Here is an 11,793-nt window from a genome sequence, read left to right as displayed (position 1 = left end):
ACATATACCTTGAATTTTGTACCAAAACCGTTTCTTATGAAATAAAGGGATAATAATTTAAAGAGTTGGAAATGATGGTATGGTTGTGTTTTTATCTACTCTTGTAACGTGTTCTCTTAAAATAGATTTATTTCATTTTATTTTATGTGTATATGTGTTTGGCTGCATTATGTGTGTGTGTGTCACACACATGTGTAATATTCATTTAGGTCGGAAGGGAGCATAGGATCCCATGGAACTGAAATAAGGGATGGGAACAGAGTCTGGGTTCTCTCCATGTGCGACACACTCTCTTAACCACTGAGTTGTCCCTCCAGTCCCTTGACTCATTTTCTGATATCAGAAATCTCCCTATGCTTTTTAGAACTTTAGAAGTGTTTTGCATCTACTGTTTCACAGCCTGTTCTTGCCGGTCTCGGCCAGATCTTCAGATCTGATTTTCTGTCATTTGCCTTGACGTCAGTTGGAAAGCAGGTGGGCAGCTTCACCATTCGGTTCATCTTCTACAGCAATGGCCTGGTTTCATTTTTGCCATAGAATGAGGCCCACACTGATGCAGTGGGTAACAGTCTTTGAAAGGATCAAAATATTTGTATAATTTGTGAATATCTAGAAAATAACATGTTGACAATCTGGCTCAATCGCCATTTTCCTTTATGTCTTGACCTTTTGCAATTAACTCCCCTGTGTCAAATGGAATCGAGTCTTAGAGATATCTTAGTCGTACCATGTTGAGTGAAGCTATAAACATTCTAAATCAGACACCTCACCTTCTTCAGTCTAATTACTAAGCCTTACTCTTGCCTCCAAGAACCAAGTGATGAATACCAGCTGCCTGCATCTCCTCACCATCGAGAGCCCGTATCATGGCTTTGAAAGTCCCAGATAAGCATGTCCTTTCCCCTTAACCCCCATAAGAACCATCTTCTGAGATTCCTCATGCAAGTCTCACTGGCCGCCATCTTGAACTACCCCAGTGCCTCTATGAGTCTTTGGGAGATCTTCTCCTGGACTTTTAGATTTCACAGAAAACACCCAACATCAGGCATGTTCTCCATAAATACTCAACGGGCTGACTGGTGGTGGATTAGAGTAGGTAGGAGAATCACTGAAGGCATGAAATATTTTATAGTCCGAGATAACTATATTAAAAAATGGAATTAGACTTAGGGTCCTAGTTATCATTTTAATGTTTGAAAAAGACGCATAGTCCCAGGCTGTTAGAACACCCAGTAAATATCTCTTTGGTACACTGACTTTTTTTTACTCTGCGTGTGCATGTTTGTACATGCTCCTGTATGTGAACACAGACACACAGATGCCACCATGTGCATGTAGAGGTGAAAGAACAGCCTGGACCTCTGTCTCGGCTTCCTTGAAACAATGTCTCCGTTGGTTGCTACATTTGCCAGGAAAGCTGTCTCAGGCCTCTAGGGGTTTCCTACTCATCACCTCCCACCTACTCAGAGCTAGACTGCCATTACACATTGTTGCCCCTGGCCTTTTAAATTGTATGTCTGGGGATTCGAACCAAGGTTACCATGCTTGTGCAGCAAGAACTTTGCCCACTGAGCCGCCTCACCAATCTGGATCAGCATTCTTTCTGCGTACCTTTCAACATAAATGCTAGAAATAACAAGTAGACTGAAGTTTGCACAAAAAGTTTAAAGTCCTACTAATGCCTTTAAAAATGCACCTTAATTGATATAACTCAATTCCATGTATTTCAACTATATTCTGCCCTTTCTACATTTAAAATTATACAACAATGTGTTTTCTAAATGTATAAATATTACATATATCTTTAATCAGGGGGGTTATTTTCCTTTCCTTTCCTTCTCTCATGACCTCCTCCCAGTCCAAACTGATGAATTTACAAATTCATATGGTAAATCATTCCTTACTGATGTGTTTTAAGATCTGGCCTTACCCAATTTTAACTGATATGTGTTTCAGGCAACGCCTTCCTGCTGTTGTGTAGAAACAATATGAGTTTACTATTTCGTCCCTACAGCCTAAAGATGTTGCCTTTTATTAGAACATGGAACTCTTAAGCAGAAATGCTTTCCCTGATGTTAATGTGCAAAATTGCTAGTTAAAGTTAATTATAATTGTTCAAAAGTTCAGAATCCATGCAGTCTCAACGTTATTCCAATGTCCGTTGTTTATATTCAAAATCGGCCTTACATTTAGCCACAGTCATTATGGTCTGAAGAGGAAATGCCCCCACAGGATCATGTTTGCACACTTTGGGCCCCAGCCAGCTGTTCTATTTGGAAAGCACATCACCTGCGGGAAGCACGGTCCAGATTTCAGAGCCTGGCCTCTCATTTGCTACTGTCCCCTGAGTCCTGCATAACGTGATTGGGCAGCTTCCTATTCTGGGTTCCTGTTCCCGCAGCCTGGTCTTTCCGGCCTGTTGCTGCTTCTTCCAAGGGACGTGATTATGGAACTGTAAGCCCAAATAAAGCCTTTCTCCCACGAGTGGTTTCCATTAGAGTATCTTACCCCAATAACAGAAAAGAAATTAATACAGTACTGAAATCATCACAAAGTCACATTGCTCTCCAAAAATTAGATATTACAGAGACTCATTGTTTTAAAACAAGATAGAAAGTTAAAAACCATCATTCACACGTTTAAAACTCTTTTTTTTTGACCCCCCCCTGAAATTTCGTTATACCAGACGGAGAAAATGTGTCCTGTTGAAAGCCATTTCTGGCAGGAAAAACAATGTCAATTTTTAGAAACACGTAAAGGCAAACCAGAAGTGAAAGCCTAATAAAGAAATATATTGTGCACAGAAAATACCTAAAGACAAGATACGATGGCTGTAGGATGCCTCATGAACCACCGCAGTGTACCCCTAATTAATCACAGCACCTCCTCCACCAAGTAGCAGGTAAAGAGATGGGTTCTTAATGGGCGTGTCCACGGGGCTTCAAGAGCTTTTCTGAGGGACAAGCCACGGGCAGGCATTTCTGTAAAATATGCTTATGCTGCCCTCTCTTGGAGAAGGAGGAGCGCCGTTCAACTTGGGTGCCGGTGGAATTTTTTTATTTATTTTTTAACTTTTTCAAAAAGGTTTTCTTGTTAAGAGAAACAGTCTGTTTGGATACAGTGTCCTCGGCGCCATTTGCACAAGTTAAAATGCTAATTGCTAACCTTAGAACAGCTAGGAGTGTTTGAGATAATTCTGGGTTTCTAAATTGACGTGACTTGAAGCCAATGGGAGTACACACTCCAATGTTTTCATTTATAGACTCCAGGAAATTCCATTTTGGCATAAACCGAGTGCCAAATAAAGTGAAGACCAGGAAGGCCCTAACTCGTGACTTTGGAGAAACGCTCATGGAAAGGTGGGACCTTAGCACGGCTCCTAAGTGCTTCGTCTACTTTCTCATTTGATAGGGGGAAAAATTGCTCCGTTACAGAGCAAGGAATTGTGACTGGGTCCGCATAAGTAGACGCCCCAAACCTTTTGTGATAATCAGTTTTAATTTCACAAGCAGTGCCGAGCTGGAGCCAGCTGGGACCGGCTTGTAAGAATTAACTGTGTACATTATCCACAACTCTATGTTCAATGTCATAATTCTGACAGATGAAATCTGTCATGGTAGGAGTCTAATAAACACTGTATAAATCGACAAACACTTAAAGAAGGATTTTGTCAGTGAGAGAGAGAGGGAGGGAGAAGAGGGAGAGAGAGAGAGAGAGAGAGAGAGAGAGAGAGAGAGAGAGAGAGAGAGAGATCATGAATATCACAGGCCAGACTGGCTATTAAGCATTTAGTAACATATCTATAGATACAGAAAACAGACTGGAAAAAAGACATTTTCTTTTTACCAAAGAAAGCTTGTAATTAACAAACTTCGTTAATCACAATGAACATAACCCTGAAAAGCTTTCTTAGAGGACACCATTCCACATGAAACATGGTATACGTGAAGTGTGCTGATTTAGTGCTTCGACACACAAAGGCCCCTTGATTTTAGACATACACAAACTAAATAGGTCAACATGCTTTACGGTCAGGATAGAAACTGTTCACAATGAACATGTTCTCTGCCTAAATCAAAATCTATTCCCACTGTGTTGTACTTTTTCATTCTCTCCCCCTCCAACTCTCCCTCCCCTCCTCCCTCTCCCTCTCCCTCCCTTCTCCCTTCCCTCTTCCCTCCCCCTTTCCCTCCTCTCTCTTTCCCCTCCCTCCCTCCCTCTCTCTCATATGCATGTGCATATTTACATGTATGGGTCACATGTTTGTGTGTGTGTACGCACGTGCATGCATGAATGTGTGTAGAAACCCAGCTCTGACTTTGGAAATCACCTGCCACAGCTCTTCCACTCCTTCATTGAGACAAGATCCCTCAATAAAAATCAAATCCCGGGTGTGGCTAGCCTTACACACCATCTTGCTCTAGGATCCCATCTTGGCTTCTTCCAAGGCTAGACTTACAGGCAGTCACCACATTCACTTCGTCCCTATGGGTTTCCAGCCCTCGTGCTGAGCCATCCCCCTGCCACAGCGTCTTACACCAGCTCTCTAAAATAGTAGAGGCTGGGAAATTTGAGAACTGTTATCATGCCCAAGTACCACATACTTGAGCACATGACGGTGGCAGAACGCTGGGCTGTGTTTTTGTGTTCACAGGAAGCAGGTAATATACATTTCATGATGACAATCTGAGAGTAAAAGTTTGCTCTTATTCAACAATGGCGTCTTAGGAGTCGCCATTACTGTGTGAATGTCAGGCACCAAGAGGAGGGAAGATTCCAGAGCCTCGTGGATCCTCCTTTCAACTGAGAGACTCACCTGAACGTTTACACAGACCAACTCAAAAAACAACTGACGTGGATCCCCCGTCTCCCAAGCACACAGACTTAGCTTCTAGAGTGTACATTGCTTTCCGGTGTCTCACGCATGCCAGAGGCTGCTTAATGCATCCACAGGGCACATCCAAGAAACTTCTAAGTCCGGCATAGCTCTCTGTGTGAGGAAGATTACCAAGAAGATCTGGATGAATTATTTTTTTCAGTTTCAGCTCTGCCTTTTGTTCCCAGGACTCACTTGGAGATCTTATACATTAAAGTTACTGTTTTGTTGGCTGGGGAGATGGCTCAGCGGTTAAGAGGATTGACTGCTCTCCCAGAGGTCCTGAGTTCAATTCCCAGCAACCACATGGTGACTCACAACCATCTGCAATGAGATCTGATGCCCTCTTCTGGTGTGTCTGAAGAGAGCAACAGTGTACTCATATAAATAAATAAATCTTTAAAACAAAAAGTTACCGTTTTGTTAAAAAATTATTGGTTAATTAATTAATGATTTTATGTAAAAATAATGTAAATGAACTCAGTGAGAGTTCCGCTAAACAATTCCAACAGCTGTCGGTGATAACACAGCTGACCAACAGTACCAGCCACTGAATGCAGAAATGGGGCCTTTTGAATTAATCTCTGTTTCCTCGTAATGAAAGCCAACAGCAAAACCACGTCTGAAATGAAAAGATGTTAGAGAAGATGATCACTGAACGTGGAGAGTTACCTACTTGCCACTTAAACCTCAAAATGAAAAGGTATCTGGTGACAGAAGGCCATTCCAAATGTTATTGATGGGACGACAGAAAAATCATCATATCGGTAACAGACACAGAAAGAATCAACACCAGGGGAGCACAATCAATGAGAATGCAGTTTTCAGTGTTACAAGTCATTAAGTTGAAGATGGGCGAGAATCGGTTTTAAATACAACATATAATCAGAATCTACTGTCAAACCACATAATAAAAATAACTCTCTAAAAGCTGCACCAAGTCAATAAAAGTGTTGATTTAATAAAACAAAAAGCCTGGCCCTGGGGTAGAGTTCTGTTGGAGGCTCCTTATCAGAGAGAATAAAGACGGAACTATAGCTTTCTGACTACACAAGTGTACAAATAGATCTTCCCAGCACCCCTATGGGCACTCCTACCATTATCACTCCATTTTACAGATAAGGAGAATAGAGGCAAGGCATCAGACAAGAACATAGGGGCTGCTCTGGGTAAGTGATACAGTATGACTTGGATCCAGCCTTATAGCAATTGCATTACACAATTCTCATCCATGTTAAAGATAAAACTACAAAGCCCAGGGATCCTTCCTAACGAGCAGCTGCATTTTGCTTCATTCTGCTGCTTGCCTCTACTTAGTCGATGGCAGTGGACATGCAGCTTTGCAATGTGCTAAACTACACTGCCTACAGAGCCAGGTCACCTGAGAATCAGGGTCAGGCCCTCCCACTTGGGACAGGTATTCTATGCTAGAAATAAACGTTTGATGGGCTCTCTTACACACAACTGTTTTATATATATATATATATATATATATATATATATATATATATATATTCATATATTCATAATACTTTGTTTAGATGGTTTTTCCTTGGAAAATGAGGATATTAATAATTTCTTTCTTTACTAGCGAGTATGATTCTAGTTAGCTGATACGAAACATGTGTTTGTTAGCATGAGGCTAGATGTAATAACCAATAAAAGCTGCTTAAAGGAAATAAAATTAATTTTTGTATATTAAAAGAAGACTTTTAAAATGATAATGTCCACTACTGTACACTGTATGTAGGCCATACATCAGAACAAGGCAAAGGCAGCTGCTCCTTGGGATAGGTAAATGGTATTTTTTGTTTGTTTGTTTGTTTTAGGAAGGCTCCAACTTCTCTTCTTTATTCTTCGTCTGATGGAATCTTTCTCAGAGATGTCTTAGGAGTTGGAGAGGAGGGAGGAGAGGAGGGGGGAGAGGAGAGAAGGGGGAGAGGAGGGAAAGGGAGAGCAAAAGAGGGGAGGAGACATTTTAGACTTTCATCCTTATCTGCTCTGCTTGGGCAATAGCATCACCACTACTTCGTATGGCGGCTCCCAATATCCACTTTCCTCTCTCCCACAGGGCTAAGTCGTTAGTATAATTTTGAAATATAATAGTTTGAGAATAATTTTGAAATATAGAAAGATCCATCAAATATAGGTTCTACATCCTCAGCCCTTTTCTCAAAAGGACTGGCGAGATATGAATCCAGAGACTCTGACAGCACAGAGACCAGCACACGTTCAAGCTGATAAAATCCCAGCATAAACAAAAGGAGACGAGCACAGAGCCCCACTCCTGATCAAGAAACGATGCCTTTGCTGAGAAGTAGGACACTAGTTTTCTCCAATGACGTGACACTGAGAATTCCAAACATACTTCAGGGCAAGCCTCAAGTTCAGGAGTAGTTGACCAACACAAAATGGATTCCATGGGTTTTGCTTTTACTTGATTTGATTTAGTTTGATTTGTTTATTATTTTATAAGAGAGAAAAAAGCATGATGTTGGGTGAGTTGGGAGATGGGGAGTGTCTGGGAGGACTTGGGGGTGGGTATGACTAAATTACACTGCATGGAAAGTTTTTAGAATAATTTTGAAATATAATTTAAAATAGACCAGTAAGGACAAAATCCAAACTATGAAGCATGACATCTAGGTATTTGGGATTTATTCCAGTGAAATGTCTTTGTGTACATATCTTGTTGTTCTGATTTCAATACTGTAGTGAACTACCTGAGACTGGATTTCTCTGTAAAGAGAAGAATTATGGTTCTCAAAGTCCAAGGGCATATTAGTGGTATCTGCTCAGCTCTGGGAAAGACTTCATGTTGTGACAGTATCACGCTGGACCTTGTGATGGCAAGGATTAAACCAACAGAGATCAAGCTGTCAGGCAGTGAGATCATTGCGGTGGTTTAAATAAAAATGGCCCCATAGCTCCATAGGGAGTGGCACTTTTAGGCTGTACGACCTTGTTGGAATAGGTGTGGCTTTGTTGGAGGAAGTGTGTCACTATGGGGGTAGGCTTAGAAGTCTCAGAAGCTCAAAACCAACCCTTATGAGCTCTGCCTAAACCCTTTCAGGAGGCAGCACCCAGATGGTCTTCTCCTACTCCTACGTTTTGCATGCTCAGGTCAAGGCTACAGTAGATGAGCTCTTGGGAAAACAGCCACATCCAAATATGACACATTCCAGCCCATGTTCAAGTAAGCCTGTTTCTCCTGGACCACAGTGGGGGGTGTCGTGGTCTTGTGGCTCTAGATGCCTTTCAGTACCACGACAGGGAAGAATGGCTACAAGGAGCATGGGGTGTCACTTCTCCAGTCAGGAAGCACAGTGGACAGGAAATGGGCGAGGCTGTAAAGCCTAAAGCCCTGAGATGATTCCTCCAGGAAGCTCCACCTCTCAAAGCCTCCACAGTCTGTTTTGGCACAGAGGAGAAGGAAGAGGTGAAGGGAGGAGTGCCTGCCCTTCCCACAGACAAAGTCAAAGCAAAGGCATCCGAAGCCAAGAAGGATCGACTACAGCCCTTCTTCATCTCTTCTTAAACCATGTGACAGAATGAACACTGTTTCACTTAAGTTGCCTCTTAATTTCAGCAGAATCCTGTGGAAATACCTCCCACCTGGTCTACCAGGACACAAGGGAGTCTGAAGAACCAGAGGACTTAGGTTGAATCCATTGCCAGCTTCTCAGAGCAGTGGGATGCTGCGTGTAGGCTCGGTAGCTAAGAAAAGAAACAATGATGCAGAAGTGGATCACCTTATCCTAGCTTGGTTTCTGTTGCTGTGAGAAGATACCCTAAGCAAAGGCAACCTGGAAGAGAAAGGCTTGTTTTAGCTCACAATCCCAGGTGACAGCCCATCTCTACAAGAGGCTCAACGGTGGCGGTAGAAGTAACTGGTCACATTGTACCTATGGTGAAGAGCAGAGAGGTGAGCACATTCAGGCTTGTCTTGGCTCTCCTTCTCCTCTTAACACAGCTCGGGACTTCCTCCCTAGAAAACAGTGCTGCCTACATAGGACCAGCATCCGCAACAATTAAGAGAATTCCCCACAGGCAGGCTCCAAGGCCTACTCAGTGTAGACAGTTCCTCATGAGAGCATCTTCCAGGTAGTTTTAGGTTGACTTAAGGTGACAATTAAGTTAACCAGCATGGTGGCGTTCCCACTTCTGCTCTCTCAGATGCCTGTGAAATCTCCCTGTTCTAGTCAAGACAATCAAAGTTGGCAACATTGTTTTCATTTTTAAATTCTTCCTTTCCTTTCTTTTCTTTTCTTTTCTTTTCTTTCTTTCTTTTTTCTTTTGAGATAATGTAGGTGCTTCACTGCGAAATGGTAGGAGTGAGTGGGATGAAACTGAAAGATGACATAATTCAAAGATCAAATATAAGCAAGACTTGGCTGAAGAACCCGAGGCTAAGATGCTGCAGTACTGGATGAACTCGAGATCGCTTCGGAGGGATCTGTTTGTTCTTTTTCGCAATAAACATTTCATGGCAAGCCAATGGCTTCAGCTTCGGGAGGCAAAACAATAGAATTAGCTGTTTGTTTGGTTTTTAAAGCCCCATTTCTCGCCCAAATTTGAATTTTCCCTTTGTACTTTTCACATTATGAAGTGGAACATTTACTGAACAAATACCAATTTGAGCTAAAATGATATTAGATTTTGATGATCTACCTATTTTTAGCCCGAGGACTAAGTGAATCTCTGTATTCACGTTTCCATCATTTTAATGAAAATGAGGTAATATGCTGGAATGGCATTTTCTTAGAATGTATTAAGGTTTATATATCCTCGATTTTTTTCAGATATATCGTGCCACATACTTTTCCTCTAAGTCAGATGCATTATAAACACACAGATTAACATTTTTACTGCTAACAGCATGCTGCAGGTTTCAAAATTAATTCCATTCTTGATCTCTGAGAGGATCTCGTTCTAATGCAGGCGACACAACAGCCACCACGGAGCTTGACTCAAGGCGTATGCTGTGTGGTTACCCTTGAAAGTTTTGTTATTGCAGAACTGATTGAATACACCAAGGACGCATCTCCACTAGCACTCATTTAGGGCTGCTTCATTTATTCATCCTCTGTGTTCTTACTGACTCGAATATTGAAGACGGTCATGAAACGACAGTTCAAAGAAGGTGAGTGTCCCCCACAATATTTGCTACCCAGTCGACGCTAATGTCTGTAGCTTTGGCAACTGCATGAAATACTTCAGTGTGGGTGGCTGGAGAGATGGCACAAGAGTGAAGAACACCCTTGCCGTTGCAGAGGACCTGAATTCAGGTCCCAGAACCCATGTATGGCAGCTCAAAATCACCTGTCACGCCAGCTCCAGGGGATACGATGCCCTCCCTTCTCTGGGTATCTGCCCTCGTACACATCTTCACATACACCACACACACACACATGCACACACACATGCACACACATGCACACACACGCACACACACACATAATTAAAACTTAAAACCTAACGAAGAATGCTTAATTCTTCAGCTTGGGCCTTGATACTACGTTTTATGTTATACTCCTTAAACACAACCAAGGGTGGCTTTGTCATATTGTTAGAGATAGTTCCACAGTGTTTTTGCATGGCACAAGACAAGTGCGACAGAATTTACTGAGGGAATTGCCACTGTGTTACTCTAAATAAAACAGGCACAGGAAAACATCTGACTTGATAAATATTGTCTCTCACAAAGACTGTGACAGGCTTTGGATAAACTCCATCTCCCTCCATGAGCAGCAGGCCGTTGATTTGAGAATATCATTTCACATGGCCGTCAAGTGCTTCTTGATACACACCAAGACAGCATGCGAAGCTCTTGGCTGTCAATGAGGAATGTTGGAATTTCCTTAAAGACAAAAGCCTTTATCGAGTAGGACCCGATAGATGTTGCCTGTCTTTTCATTAGCCATTCTGGTATCCTGGCAGGATTCTTAGAGTATTTTACCCCACTTCACACATCACGATTAACGTTTGTTGCAAATGGCTTGTCTGATTCTTGTGTACCATTATGCTTCTTTTATTTCTGGCCATGCTTGCTGGATTCAAGCCACCGCTCTTGAAAATCAAGTTTAAATGGTCTCTGTAAATGGCCGAATCTCAAGGGACAAGGCCTAGTAAATTTCTCGCACCAGGTCTGACTCTCTGTGTCTGCAATCGTAACACCATCGTTTACTGGAATACACTGTGGTCTTGATCACTTACCAGTGCATACATTGGTTGGGCTTTCTCTTCTCCAAAGTCTTCTTAATAGAAGTCTAATTCTGAAAACTGCACTGTAGCACGAGATACCATGATGAGTTTCGGGTAGAACTAACACATACTCTAGGCTCTTCTGACCAGACTCCTGGGACTTGTCTGGTTTGTTTTCACAGTGGCAGACGGCAAGCAAGGACTTGCTGGTGTGAGGCAAGCTCTGCACCTCTGACCTGCACTCCCAGTGCCTCCTGTCAGTCATCTTGGGTCTAGACAGTCGGACAACACATCCATCTTCTGCACTTACATTTCTTCCCCAGTTCTGCCACACCACAGGGATAGGCACTGCCGCCGCCACCCTCCGTATGTGTATGAAGAAAAATCACGAAAAAACGCTCTCCAAACTAGTTTAAACTTGTGCCGCTGATAAAAGATCTTAGGGTTCATTTCGTTTTGGATATGACACGTTTAGTTTTCTAATATAAATTATTTCAGGATATTTTATTTTGCAATTAAAGACTTTTGACCTTTAATAAAACTGAATTATATTTGTGAATTACATGTGTACTGCTTGATTCGTGGTGCTTTCTTTGATAGGAGAGGCAGATACCAAGCCACACACATCGGTATCATCATTTTCCATCACTGAAAAAAAATTTATTTTGTATTTTTATAAAATTAGTATTAATTTTTAAATGCATTTTGAAAGT

The sequence above is a fragment of the Rattus norvegicus genome, chromosome 2 (genome assembly GCF_036323735.1).
Source record: "Rattus norvegicus strain BN/NHsdMcwi chromosome 2, GRCr8, whole genome shotgun sequence".
Taxonomy (NCBI): domain Eukaryota; kingdom Metazoa; phylum Chordata; class Mammalia; order Rodentia; family Muridae; genus Rattus; species Rattus norvegicus.
The sequence above is the reverse complement of the archived record's forward strand: the minus strand, read 5'-3'. Positions refer to the sequence as shown.